Source organism: Dufourea novaeangliae, unplaced genomic scaffold (genome assembly GCF_001272555.1).
Source record: "Dufourea novaeangliae isolate 0120121106 unplaced genomic scaffold, ASM127255v1 scaffold48, whole genome shotgun sequence".
In the NCBI taxonomy this organism is placed as follows: Eukaryota; Metazoa; Arthropoda; class Insecta; order Hymenoptera; family Halictidae; genus Dufourea; species Dufourea novaeangliae.
Window position 1 is genome coordinate 1,420,582 of NW_015373938.1, and position 15,190 is coordinate 1,435,771.

The 15,190-nt window shown below is 35.7% G+C and overlaps 1 protein-coding gene across 1 annotated transcript in view; it reads left to right on the top strand.

The window, feature by feature from the left end:
• The window catches only part of LOC107185505 (voltage-dependent T-type calcium channel subunit alpha-1G-like), a 126,388-nt gene that overhangs the window by 90,530 nt on the left and 20,668 nt on the right, over nt 1–15,190 (top strand).

The window sequence follows — 15,190 nt, forward strand, 5'->3', positions numbered from 1 at the left end:
ATATATATATACTGCCAGCTCTGATTGTTCACCTGACCTCACGTTTTTTTTCCAACTGTATTTTTTTTTCCCTCTTCGATATCCTCATGAGCGTTTATCGAGCGGCATTTGTTTTTTTTTTGTTGATTTTCTGACGTTGTTCAATGGTAATGGCCGATGGGTGTTTTTGTTGGCACGTCTACGAGGGATGTCTTGTTGGCCCTTTCTCATGGCTTGAGGCATCGAACGTGTATATTACTTTTGACCGTTTCTTAGAGGACACCTGTTATTATATACGTATATACATATATGAACTATCGATATAAGTATATATATACGGGGTATTCTATTTAAATCGACCCACTCAAATAGCTCCGAAACTGTTGACGATATTGAAAAATGGTTCAGGCAAAAGTTAAATGGTATCAGGGGGCACATTTTATGATATGAGTAACTTTTTCCTATGGGGACGCGAACAGGTCATATGAAGGTAAAATTTGTTCTTTTTTTAAATCGATTCGTGTATTTTTTAATGCATCGTTTGTGATGCTACTTGTTATTCCCTGTATATTATGGCGAAGTAGTGCATTCAAAAATTTAAGATTCCATATACAGAAAAAAGTTGACCTTCATACGACTCCTACATGTCCGCATAGAAAAAAGTTACTCGCATCGGAAAGTGTGTCCCCTGATACAATTTAAGTTTTGTCTGAAACAGCTTTTAATATCGCCAACAGTTTCGGAGATATTCGAGTGAGTCGATTTAAATGGGAAACCATGTATACAGGTAAATTATTCTCATGGTGGTGCATGGTGCTTCTTTTATCTAGCGATGAGTACGAGAGAGCTATATGTATATATATATCTCTATTATTACCTATTGATTATTCGTGTATTCGTACGTCTCTTTTTCTTACTGTCGCTACCGTTCTCTTCCTTTTATTATTTTGTTTCTGCTGTGTACTCTATATATTGTTTCCAAGTGCCTACGAAAGTGCGTGCGCCTCGGTGTGGTCATCGATATTAGACAGCTTGCGAATGAAAGACCATCATTTTTTTACCTACCCCCACTCCACCCCCACCCTCTATCACCCCACGGTTAAGAATGGACCTTTCGCAGTCTGATAAATAGTTTCTTTCGGCCGCCTGTTTGGATGTCAGGCTTGTATACCATAAGTAACTGTCGTGCTGTTACGAAGCTAACTTCATAGTTCTTTTGCAAGAAATGAACCTTTATTCATATATTAATATCGAATTTAATATACAAGAAAAAGATAAGATAGATACGAATATGTTTCTTGCAGTATAAAGTAAAGTCGCGTTAACTGCGCGAAACTCGGGGCCGCATGCGCGCAGTAAGCGTGAACGGTCAGCATTTCAACCTCTTATAAATTTTCAGCCGGGCAACAGTTGCTCGCCTTTGTAAATACAATATAATTTCTAGAAGATAAGAGTCGAGACGGTGGAGAGTTACATTAGCATTGTTTCACCGACGCGTCAGCGTTTAATCTTTTTTTTTATTCCCCTCGTTCAGCCGTCAGCTCGTGAAAGAGAAGCTTTCACTGGTTCCAGGGAGATCTCGCCAGTGATGGGGATAACGCATGCAAAGTTATCGTAGGAGTCTTTCTGCGCAGTTAACGCGACTTTATTGTATTTATTCGTTGAAACCATTCAGAGTATGTATGAACAGAAAGAAATAAAAGTAAATAGGGATAATTGGGTAATCTGTTACTGATTAATAACAGAAGCACTCATTATGTGTAAAAGTATTGGTAATATTTCAGTTTTTTCGTTACAAGACAAATTGCATACTTGAATCTGAAATTAAAATGACTGTTTCAAGTATCAATAATTATTCAATATTAACAAAGATTTTCAACGGGAAAATGATAATTAATTTTATATATACTCAATAATATCGGAAAGAAGTACACTTTTGACAAACTGCCAGTGTTTCAATTTCATATTTCAACTCGTGTGGTATGAAGTATTACTGTGGGCTTCTATTGGCGATCATCTTACAATTTTTAACATGGCTGCCATCTTGTAATTCTTAACATGGTAGCCACCCTGTAATTTCTATCGTGGCAGAACGACATTACTTATGGGATAAGTAATGGTTGTATTTGCAATATCTGAGTTTAATGGCCTGATATTCATCGATACATCATCAGCGATCTAAATGTCACTACATACAGATTTCAGTTTAGAATATTGCGCTTTATTTATCCATTCTTCATTCAATTTATTTTCCGTTTTTTCATAAAAAAAATTATGATAAATTTATCTATAATGTCTATTACGTGAAATGGACAAAACATTGGGGCTAAGAATTACGACGTTGATTACATTTCTGATTAATACCCGAAATAGAATCTGTTTCGTTTTGAACAATCTTTGTATTCAATAATGGAAATTGTGATTTGTGTAATGCATCCAGTAATTTCAGAAGATTTCAGTTTACAATTGAAATAAATTCTCGTAACGTGGAAATAAATCCTGTTCGCTTTGGATAGTTCCTCGAGACGCGGCGCCATTTTGTCTAGAACTAACTTTCAAACGAGGTGCCATTTTGTTCAGATCGAAGCTCGAGACTCGTTACAATTTTATAGCGAACAAACGCGAAAATCGTGAATGTGCACCGTCGTAAAAGCGTCTATAAAATACTATTTTTTTTATTAAAAAAGCTTAACATAACCAAAAGATAAATTTTTGAATATCTCGTTTCTTCGTCCAAATTCTGAAGTCCCTTGCTTAAACCATAAACAGAAGCTATAAGAACGAACCTGATTGTCGTAATTTTATAAACAGAATTTAATCACTAATTATTTTCATGTAATTTTGTTAAAAATCTCACGAACTGTCTACCAGCCCCACCCTCATTCGTGATTCTCTCTTCCGCAAAATCATACCTCCCCATCTATCTATCTGTCTATATATTTACGGATAAGGAAGTACATTGCACGTTTCGTTGTGTTGTAGTATTCTCGGGATGAACCTGTTTGGTTGCAAATTCTGTGAAACGATGAAAGGCAGCTCTGACGTCGAGTGTGATAGAAAAAACTTTGACTCGTTACTCTGGGCTATTGTGACGGTGTTTCAGGTACCTAAAAAAAACAAAAGAAAGAAAAAAAACAAACAATTCCTCCCCAAAAAAAAAAACAGAAAAAATATACCGAAAAAGGATACTTTTTCGCGTATCTCTCGTGACGGCTTTTTTTCCATCCTCTATTATTATATAGTGTTATATTATATATATCACACGTACTCGTATTATATACAATGTGTACGTATATTAAACGTTTCACACACGCATCCACCGTACGCTAAGTATTCTTTGTATTACACCCATTGAGTATAGTAACGTGACTATCACGTTCGAGGCTAAACTCGTGCGAGCGCAGAGAGACCTGTACTTTTATGATTTCGCGAGGCCTAAGGTAACGTATGTATGAATCGAGAAAGAAAGAGAGATAGAGAGAGAGAGAGAGAGAGAGAGAGAGAGAGAGAGAAAGAGATACATGAACTCGCTCCTAATGGCATGTCGCCGTATCGAGGTAGGAAGAGGCCACGGGTCATTCGAAATTTTTCCTAATCTTTCTTCGCTTCTCTATTGCGCACCTCCAATACGCAGCTTGTTGGGTAGCTAAGCGCGGTTCATCTACAGTAGAACTTCGATTATCCATCATTCAATCTCATCTATCGGGACAATTTTCATACATGAGCCTTAAAAAAACTCTTTACTTCTTGTAAAGAGTATCATCCTAGATCCACTTTTGCCGAAAAGACTTTTACAAGGGAAGTTCGGTAACCCGAAAATTCCGTATTTTTTAAACTTCGCAGGTTTGTAGGGGACCTCAAGAGAAGTATAGCGCAATTTTTGTTTTTGGCCCAATTTCAGTTCTTCAGGGTAAAAACATCCCTTGAAGGTAAATAGGTGTTTTCATATTTCCCTGTATATCTTTAAAACTATCGTAGATATAAAAAAATGGTTATAATAAAAATTAAATGGTTTATTATGATCTATAAAACGATGCAATTAAATTGATAAAAATTCTTTGTTTAAATAAAAACACCCCCCCCCCACTTTTATTAATTATTAATTTAATTGCATCGTTTTATAAAGCATAAGAAACCATTCAATTTTTATTCTAACCATTTTTTTATATTTATGGTAGTTTTAAAGATATACAGAGAAATATGGAAACACCTATCTACCTTCAAGGGATGTTTTCACTCTAAAGTTTAAAAAAAATCAGAATTATTGGGTTACCGAACTTTGTTTGTTAGATCCTAACTTCAGCTCTATCAAACTTCGTCACTTCGGTATATTCACTATAGCAGACCTAAATGCTGCAATACTCTTTTCATCCACTTTAAATTCTCTTTAAAAGCTACTATCCATTAGAGGACGAGATCATCCAAGTTCTACTGTAACAGTAGGCTACTGATCGCAGCTCTGCACTTAAGTCTACTATCTGGCGCTTATCGCAATAAGGGATACATTTCTGACGTCATTGCATTCCAAAGTCACGCAACGATTACAGGCTATAAGCTCCCAGTTGGACATGGTACCTGGATCCAGGTGACCCAGGTATACCATCATTGGATCCTCATTTTTGAGTCTAGTCTTTGGCAAGACAAACGGTACATAGTTGAAGTGTAGAAACCCTGGTACCTAATAGGACGCTCTTGAGATAAAAATTTCGACACAAGAACAAGCCGAGTTGCTATCGAGAGCTTACTGTGACCCCTTCAAAGTAGAGGTGACGAACTCCGCCAGGGCCATAAGACCCCCTTTAGCTCCCCCACTACCTACTAAGACTGAACATGCAATCGTGCTCAGAGTACAGTCAGTATACGAGCTGACCATTGAAAGATAGTGACCTAGTAGTGTGACAGACGCGATAGTGGGCTGATGGAGTCGATCAGGTATGGGGATCCTGCTCTAGGGGGCGCTCAAGTAGGAGCTGCTCCTGGCCACCAGTTCGTTATTTCTGCCTTAACCGTTCACCGTCTGACCTACTTCAGCTGACTACGTATTATTTGACACTGAGATGTAGTGTCGGTCACCGGTGACCGTCGTGGCGGTGAATATGGTTGATACAGTGATGTCCATGCTTTGGAGGTTCGTTCCTCTTCTAAAGGCACTGGAATAACCGGGAGATAATCGAATTGGCTGCGTATAGTGTACTTGTAGCAGTATCATAAGCTTGCAAAATAGAGCTGGGGGAACGGGCCTCAGTTTCGTAGCTTTGTTTGGACACCACTGATTTATCGCGATCGCTACCATTTGGGTATGAAATTGTTCGACAGAGATTACGCTGGATTCATAATTCTCGACTTTGTATAGTGCGTTTAATTGGGCATTTAGGTGTCAGAGGGAGCCTAACAAGGTGCTATAAATATTGCGCTGTAATATTTGAATTTTGAGGAGCAGATTTTTTAGATTTTTGTTGATTGCTAATATTGCCAGCATACGTCTCTCATTCGTGATGCATCGCAGTTGGTAGCGAGCGTGACAACTGCGGAGTTTGTCTGTAGATGTTGGATATCCAAGCGAGATAGAGTAGTCTAAGCTCTTTGAAATTAGAAATTGGGCAACAATGTGATGATAGAACAGCAGTTAGACATTAATAATTATTTAAACTGATTGATTAAAACAGACCCAGACACCGTCGTCCAAGTATTAAACATCTTTCGAAGGACGCCGTGTTTGGACTCATTTTCATCGGAAAAATCTCATCAATTTACTGATAAGACTTGCAAAATTTTTATTAAAAATTATGAAATTTTTCGATTAGGTATACAGAGGTTGATGAATAGGTTCGCCTCAACTCTATCTCGCTTGTTCTTGATCGAGGCACAGAAATCTGCATTTAATTAATTTTTCAATGGCCTAAACCTGAATTTAATTCATTTTCACGGTTTTGTGGTCTACACCCTCCGCAGTTGAGAGGGGTTGAACAACGTCTCCCGACCACGCGTAACGTAGCCGCGCGTCGAGCTGGCCGTTTGGGCGTGCTTTTTTTGCTATCATTTTTCCTACTTTTTTTATGTCTATTGTGCTTCCGTCGCCATTTCCCCCTGGACGGTTTCTACAGGTCTTTCACGGGAGAATATTTTTGTTATTGTCGTTAAGGTGTTCACGTAGGTAATACGTACAAGACGTAGAATTTTTTTTGCAAATATATTACAAATTCCCACACAAATATAAACTTATGACTCACGATTTCATTTAGTTAATAATCTATCGCCTAATGTTATTTTGATTAATATAATTATAATTCTAGTGCGTTATTCGTCGAAAACGAGCAATTAGTTTCTTACATTTTTATTTTTTTGCGTAGATAATGCATTTGCTTTGGACCAAAATTTTACAGAAATATACAATTTAGTGGACATTTTCAATGATGTAATAATGACATTATTAGCATTATTAAGAGAGGGTGAATATTTGATGGATATTGTTTTCCTTTGGGTAAGTTAATAAAATCTGTTTGGTTTAAATGTTGATGAAATGTGGAAACATTTAAGGAATCGAATTATGTTCAATGTATTTTCATTTTGTTTTCAATTTTAGAATATACGTAGTTGGAATGTTTTTACGGAAATTTGTCAGACACTGATTTTCATGTTTGGAGCAGAGAGTGGCTCATTACGCATCCGCAAGATCGATATTCTCTTCTCTGCTTTGTACCAAATAGTGACGTCAGACTTACAAAGGATTAATAAAGACTTGTTCACGTTAGTTTATTAATAATCTTGTTACAAATATTGAATAGTGATTTTAGTAACAATTTAGAGTCACGAATTTCTTTATGTAAAGGAGAAAATAACTACACAAAACGTGATTTTACGAATTACATGACTTAAACTAGTGAAATATATAAAAATCTAAAGTACACTTATATATAAAATGTAATTAATAATTTTCGTGATTAAATTTTTTTTAATCAATATTTGGGAATATATTATAAATTTAAATAAATATATTGTATTTAAAAATATAACTTTATAATTTATTTGGAAAATAATAAATTTGCAATTTATTTTTACATCAATTAATATTTATAAACGCACGTATGACATTACGGTGCAAAAATGAGTTGCAACAAAGTTTTACAAAAAGACTTTGAATAATAAATAAAACCACAATTATATTGCACTATATTCCATCAAACCAAACATTAAATAACAGGACCTCGAAGGTAACAATTTCTAACACTAGAACTACCGAAAACATCAAAATGGCTGATTTTAGATTTCTCGTGTCACAATCACTGAAATCATGGAGATACTATTAATTTTTATTAATATTATATTTTGTTATACATTATACAATTTAATTTAGTATCAATTCAACATTGTTAGTTCTATAGTTAATGTCCTAACCCGTAAGAAAAAAATTACTACAAAACACTACAAACCACTACAAACCACTATAAACTATTATAAACCATTACAAACCATTACAAATCATAAGAAATCAGTTCAAACCACTACAAATCACAACAAACCATTGTAAACCTATTACATCTTTTCATACAACCAGTAAGTAAAAAAACAACGTATTAAAATTAAATATTTGAATATTATTACGGACGACATAAACCTGTGGAAACCATTCAGGAGGAAATTGGTCACCAACCGCTAGACAAAGGGTACTTCGAATCACACCTTCTTCCCCCCCATCATCGCAAAGGAAACCAAAACACAGCAACCAAAATATATCATTCCAGTCCCAGACAGCTTACGCCCCGCGAAACACACGCTTCGAGTCGACCGTGAAATATAAGTTGACTTTGTCACCGTCTATCACGAAAATTGCATAGTGTAAGCTTCGCGTTTAGACAATATATATCCAGGCCTGTCGATTGCCGTTTTTCTCGTTGTTGCAAGTGGTCGTCCAAAGTTTGCACTTTTGATAATATTACGCCTGCCAGTTGCATCCATTATCTGTTTTTCTTTGTGGATCACAAATGAAAAATTATTAGAAGTTTCACGTGTCGTACAGTGGTAGAATGTTGTGGTTGTTGTTGTTCGTTGTTGTTGTTGTGAGTTCTTCGCAAGAGACTGACGAACCGTTCGAGTTGTGGCAGCGCTAGATCGGTGAACACTGATATATGTTCTATATTTTATTTTGGTATTCGACGCTTTTTTGTCCCAGCATCGATCGCATTAACGTCGACACATCTGGTCGTAGGCTCGACGGACCTGTGCATGATGATTGTATCGTGTCCGTACGTTTCTTGTGTACGCTTTTTTGCATGCTGAGTATCGTGTTCCTTGAGCGTCCGTTGTGTTGCTTCTGATCTTGGTGTGCACACGTATATTATTCTTAACAGTAATATCGACATTCGATCATACTAACTTCCGTTACACTGTGAAAAACGGCACTGAGATCTACGGGATAATAGTTTTATACAGGGTGTCTTAAGCAAATGGGACTATCCGTAACATGTACATATATTCCTCATGTAAATACAAATCGAAAAGTCCTTTACCGTTTTGTAATCTGAAGCTCCGTTTCCGAGATATTAGCAGTTAAACGAACTGGAATCAGCTGAGCGGTTTGCGCGTACGTGTGGCCCACCGCTCACCTGATTCCAGTTCGTTTAACTGCTAATATCTCAGAAACGGAGCTTCAGATTACAAAACGGTAAAGGACTTTTCGATTTGTATTTACGTGAGGAATATTGATGTTACGGATTGTTCCATCTTTTCGGGACATCTTCTATGTATTTGTTAATGGTGGATCGTAAACTACAGCAGGGATCACTAACTGTTGTGTTGTTCCATAGGTTTTGTCGTAATGTTCGGTTAACCCTTTCATTCCCAAACTATTTAAAAATTGCGAAATAATTTTTTATCGCGTATTTTTGTCCTTCTTACATGACATATAAATGATTCATAAGAATATTTTGACGTTTTGAAAGCGTTCAATACCAGTTACGCGTAATAATTTTCATTATAAAGTCGTTGAACATAATAAAACCCATTTTTTGTACCTTTGATGAAAATTCTTTTATCAATTACATTTAATTCACAATTTAGAGTGGTTTTGGTCTACAATTTGAATGAACAATTAAGTTGCAGCCCAATTAAAACGATTCAACAGTAAAGTTAGATTTTTTAAATTTTCGATAAGAATTTACATTACAGTCCAAGAAAAACGACTAAACTTGAGAGTTTGAATTTTAGAATTTTTAACAAAAATCTCAATTAGAGGTCAATAAAAACAATTAAATACAAGAATTAGATTTTTGCATTCTTTAACAAAAATTTAAATTGAAGGTCAAATGATACAGTAAGAAGTCAACAACCAACAGTTAGAGTTCCCAGCGAGTACAGAAAAAAAACTGCCGTAATTAGACTGCGGATTTTACGCATATACAATACATTTAATCGTCCAAAAGTCAGTACATACCTATACAAAAAAATTAAAGAAATGTTATTCAGATTCTTATTTTTTTCGAGCCTATCGGAACACTGTCTCTATTTGATTATAGTTTCCCAACTTACTGTCTACAATTGTCTAATGTCGTGAACATCCGCAGTCTATCTACAGGGTGAGTCACAAGAAACAATACCAAAGAAGAAAGTTGTACTGTTCAAATATATGGAGAAAGTATGGTGATCTAAACAGATCTTCTGTTTGACGGTATCTTCAAGATCATTTCATGGTCAAGTCAAGGTCATTTCAAGGTCATTTCAACACCACTTAAAGACCACTTCATGGTCATTTTGAGGTCACTTTCAGATCATTTTCCGGTCATTTTAAGGTTACTTTAAGAGTCATTTTAAAGGTAATGTCAAAAGCGATTTCAAAGTCATTTCAAGGTTATTTTAAAGGTCATTTCAAAGATCATTTCAAATGTCATGTCGAAGGCCATTTCAAGGTCATTTAAAGGTCATTCGAGGTCATAGAGCCCCCTATCGCTGAATTTGTCTCGACCTCAGCGACCACGCTACGAATTTCAAAATACATTGTGCCATTAAAAGAAACATCGACGACCTTTTAATAATACTGAAAATAACGTCAAACAGTACACCCGTTTGTACCATCATATTTGCCTCTCATGAACAATACAACATTCCTCTTCGACAATTTTCTCCCCATCTTCAGTCCTAACAGAGATATTTAGCTATTCTGTTTTTCGTGTACTCGCCCTGGTATAATTCATAACAGATCCACAAATAACGGGCCAATAAAAATGTTTTAAACGAAACTTGACACGGGAGACGGTATATACATACATACACGTCGTTCGACCGTAAATTCACCTCCGGTTTCGCCGTGAATTTTTTAACAGTGTAGCCCACCGCCTCGACCCTTCCGTGTGTCATTTATTCAAGCGCATTCGGTTCTCATTAACGATTGAGAATATTTTTCTACACATCCGTTTCTTCGCATATTACTGTTCTACTTCACTTGCCGTGTCACTCTCCGTCATTTCGTTTCTCTATTGTTCCCATTTTTAAGCTCGTCCATTGCCGTTTCGATCGTGCGCGCGCGGCTAAAATTTGAACAAAAGATCGATCATGCCGGATAATCATTGCATCGTGATCCATAAATCGCGGAAAGAAAAGAAAAAAGAAATACCCCCGGGGCAAAAGTATATTCTGACCGGAATACAAATCGTCTCCCACACACGTAATTGCGTACGATATTCTGCCGTATTTTTAATTAATTCCTAATTAGTTTGCTGTAGATAGACACCTGCCCCAACCCGATACCTTGCCTTAGCCACTCCCAGGTAGACGATTGCAGGAGGACTCCAATTTGTTTGAACGAATTTTGTTAGGTTCCCCGGTTTAGCGAACCTTTGGCGAACGCTTATCCGAACTCTGGCCACGTGGACCAAATACTGTAACAAAGTGACTTTACTGACTTTAATAATAATTGTATTGGGGATAATATATTATAATAATGATAATAATATTGATAATAATGGAATGATACGAATTTAATGTGTCTCGATAATGGATCGGGTAATTACGAAATCTTTAAACATAGTGGCTGAAATTTTCATGTGAATTAAATTAGAGTGTGAAATAAGTATTATAGCACAGTCCTATCGATAAATTATTCCCACTTATTATTCGGTTTAATTATTTTACTGTATACATGGTGGACCACCTGAATGAGGTCACTTGAATAACTCCTTTATTTTCATCTGAAGGCAATTAAAATTTCCTGTGATAATTTGGTACGTCGATTCATTACGTTTGTATCCAAACGGAATTCATAGTTGTTTAGTACAGCTGCAGACGGAAATACAGTAAATCTTCGATGAAATTATCGAAACGTAAATTATCGTAGTATTAAATGCTCGAAACTTGGAGCCACTTTGGAGTAGTTATCGCAGACAGACACGATATCTCTTCGAATTCATGAACTGCATTTCGGGCCAAGCCTCCAGCGTGAAAGCTCCCTCAATAACGGGGATGAAATAGAAGTATTTAACGTAGAGATCCTTCAGAGCAGTTATCGAGAATTTACTGTAATTCGAGATTATGGTTGTTAAGGTTGTTGAATTTGTTTTTTTTTTCATGTTCTGGAAGTATGTAGAAGTAAAATGTAGGCATTTATTGTTTAAAAATACCATAGACCTTGAAATCTCTTAAAAATGACCTTGAAAGTATATCCATTTACATAGTCTGTAAATTCGGCCATAAGGAACTTTTTTATATAAAACGAGTGACGTAGATACTCAGTTGATCTCATTTAGGTGGTTCACCCTATACATCCAATACACTTCAGAATAACAGAAAAATTTACGTATACCTGTATTCTACCAATGGCAGAAGGAAGAATCGATAGATTTATATGGCGTGGACGGTATACACAAGTAGACTCAACAAGTACAGTAAACTCGCGATAATTACCTGCCTTTCGGGGTCCAGAAGCGAGCAGTTCTAGGAACGGGTAATTATCGTGAGCCAATAGAAGGTCATTCGACCAATTAGTGACAACAGAAGGCAAGAAGTGGGCTGCGCACGCGTGAGTAGAGTGGCACTTCTAACGGGTATTTATCCAGCGCGCAGTTATCGCGACTTTATTGTAATTGTACTTATTTATAATACATAATAATATTGACAAGGATGTAAAATTGGATTAAAACTTTATTTTAAGGGATCACGAAGGTACGGAGACATTTTGTATAGTTGCTTGTAGTTGTACGAACAGATTTGCTCGTCGATTTTCGTTCAGATAAGTGGAGTCCTACTGTACTAGAGGCATACATAATAAGGTACATCAATGACGATACCACAGATACCGCTAATACCGATAACTGTATAGTGACTACTTAAATACATTGTGCAACTAGTCGCTGAAAGTTCGTTCAAGATTTTCAAACTTTATATTTTAGAAACTATGTAACATTTGCACTTCACCGTTTATATTTAAATTCTTTTTCTCGTTTTTGTTTCTCGAAACACGTTTGCCACGTGCATTCTGCAACGATTGTTATAACACTTCGATGGGATACATATACAAGGTGTGACAAAAGTGTTGTAGGTCCCTGAAATGAGTCACTCGTCAGGTGATTTGGAACAAGTTTTTCCTTAGCAAAAATGTTATCCGAGGCTTTGTTAACATTTCTGCTAAGGAAAAACTTGTTCCAAATCATCTCACGAGTACCCCTTTGCAGGGACCTATAACACTTTTGTTATACCCTGTATATCGGTCCCGTAACAATGGCGGATCGCGAGTTATTTTCTGTTCGATCGTTTTCGTGGAGGCTGGAGCGTCAAATCACAACGAAAAGTATGTGAAATACTTAAGGGGTTAGATACCCTTGAGCTGTTAAATAAGTGGGGAAATTAAAAATTTTTTTTGTATATGCAAAAATATATAACTTAACTTATGTGTCACACAAATGTGTACCAATTGTGTAACCAGAAATGGTGATAAAAACTGTAACAATTTGATTAATATACTGTATGTACAAAAATGCATGGAAGTTAATGACAACAATTCATAATAGTCTCTTAATAAAAATTTCTCATTTAATTTTTTAGAAGACCTATAAATTGTTGAAGAACAATTAATTTTTCTTAAGGAATTTAATCTCTCTTAGAAACAAATAAAATAGAATATCTATTATTCAAGTTACTAGTAAAATATAACATTTACTTTTTTTGGATCTAGCATAACAAAGCAATCAAGATGAATGAATACGTTATACAAATAAACCATTCTTTTGTTAAATATATTTTTAATACTTTTGAAAATAGTCTATAAATTGTCTTTCAAACTAAACAATCTTTCCTCGCAAAATTATGTCGTATCACTTCATTATCAGAGTTAAACTGAAAATTTTATTTATTATGATATTTACAAAGTTATGTAACAAGCTGACAAGGAAACTCTATATTATTTTTTAGGAATTATTTATAAGTTTAAAAAAAACTAGGGACTTTTTCCGTGAAAAATTGTTGATACTCCATACTCCACGAAAGAAACTTGGATAATTTATCGGCATTTTTTTTTATTAAACGAATATAATCGTGAGTATTTTGTTAATTTCGATCAGTAAAGGACGTTGATGATAGAATGTTTTGTTGATAAAAATTCAATGGTAACAGTTTCTTACAGTTACACCACAGCTTCTGTAACATTCGCTTGATAACAACATACGAGTATCTTTATACACGTTGCGCCTATTTGTTTCCTTGTTCTGGATACGAAGACACACGTATTTGTATAAGTGGAACAAAGACATACGCCGATCTTGCATAATGTGACTGTATACAAGCTTCGAGTGACAGTTGTTTCCGCTGTCCACCCGACATACCTGCTTAATCGCTGCCCCCTCGAAGCATCTTTCCATTCAATTTAATAACTTTTCGTTTACAAACCAATTGTCGTCAGTTCGATTCAACAATTACGCGACACAAAATTATTACCATGCATTTAGAACTTTAGATAAATATCAAACAATTTAAATTTCAAACGATTCAAACATCCATATTCAAATTTCCCGCTAAAACTTCAAAATGGAGCCGATTTTCGTGTCACATCGAGTTTTACATATTATTATTTCCAATTATTTTTTGTCGATGTACGAAACATGAAATATGAAACGTGGAAATAGAATTTGAATTTGTCGAATGAAGTTATTGATTCTTACTTGTTTATTGAAGAGTAAATTTCCTCTGCATAAACATAGTGTATGGTAGTTCATAATCCAGCTCCGTCATATTGGTTCTTTTAGTAACTCAGCCACAAGTGAGTGCCAAATAGTGTAATTATTTTTAGACATTTTTCTACTGACAAAAGAAGTTGTGATTTATTTAAAATTTTAGAAAAATTGTATTCCACAATGGAAACCCGTTAATAAAATAATTTTATGTTATCGTAATTTTTTGAATTAGGAATCGAGCTTTGTATCGCGACGCAAGGACGCGCAATTTCTCCTTTACGCGGCATTCGAATCCCAGCTCTATTCATCCGTGAGTAATAATCATTTCCAACCGGATGAATAATATCGTGATGACCGAACGGGGACACAATTCCAGCACGGAATTACCATTTAAAATATTCAGACCCACGATTTGAGGAGGCTGACATCGAAGCCATTACATGATCTGAACGTACTTTTTTCGAGTCGAGGATAGCTCAAATCGCGATCATTCGACCCATTTCTCCGATTGTTCGTATGGGCGAGAGTAAGTGATAAAACCAATCGAGCTGAAACAATTGGTGATGGACGTCGGTTCGAATCACTAGCAGCCATACACATTATAGATTTCTCTACTCTCTTCATCCGTGGCGGGCATTGTTCGTGGTCAAAGACGGCAAATATAGTAGTTTTATTTTTTGTAAGTAGTTTAAATAATAAAGTACCCTTAAATATATAAATTCCATATAATCGACGATTTACTATCGAATTTACATTTAAAGAAGGTTGTTTTGGTTGTTTTTTGTATATGCTACAGGCCGATTTATTTAACGCTTGTACCTAATTTACTTGTAAACTGTTTGTTGTATGAAAAAATGTTTCGAAAATAAGTTGTATGGTATCAAGGGGAGCGTACAGTGTAGTAATTAGTTTTTTGCAATTTTGCTTGTTTATCGGGATATGAAGGTCACCTTGAGATTTTGTATCGTCGTGTGTAAAATTTGACCCTGCAATCGGAAAGAGCGTTGAACGCTGAATAAAAAACTATTAGAGTACATGGGTCCAAAAATCAATACTAA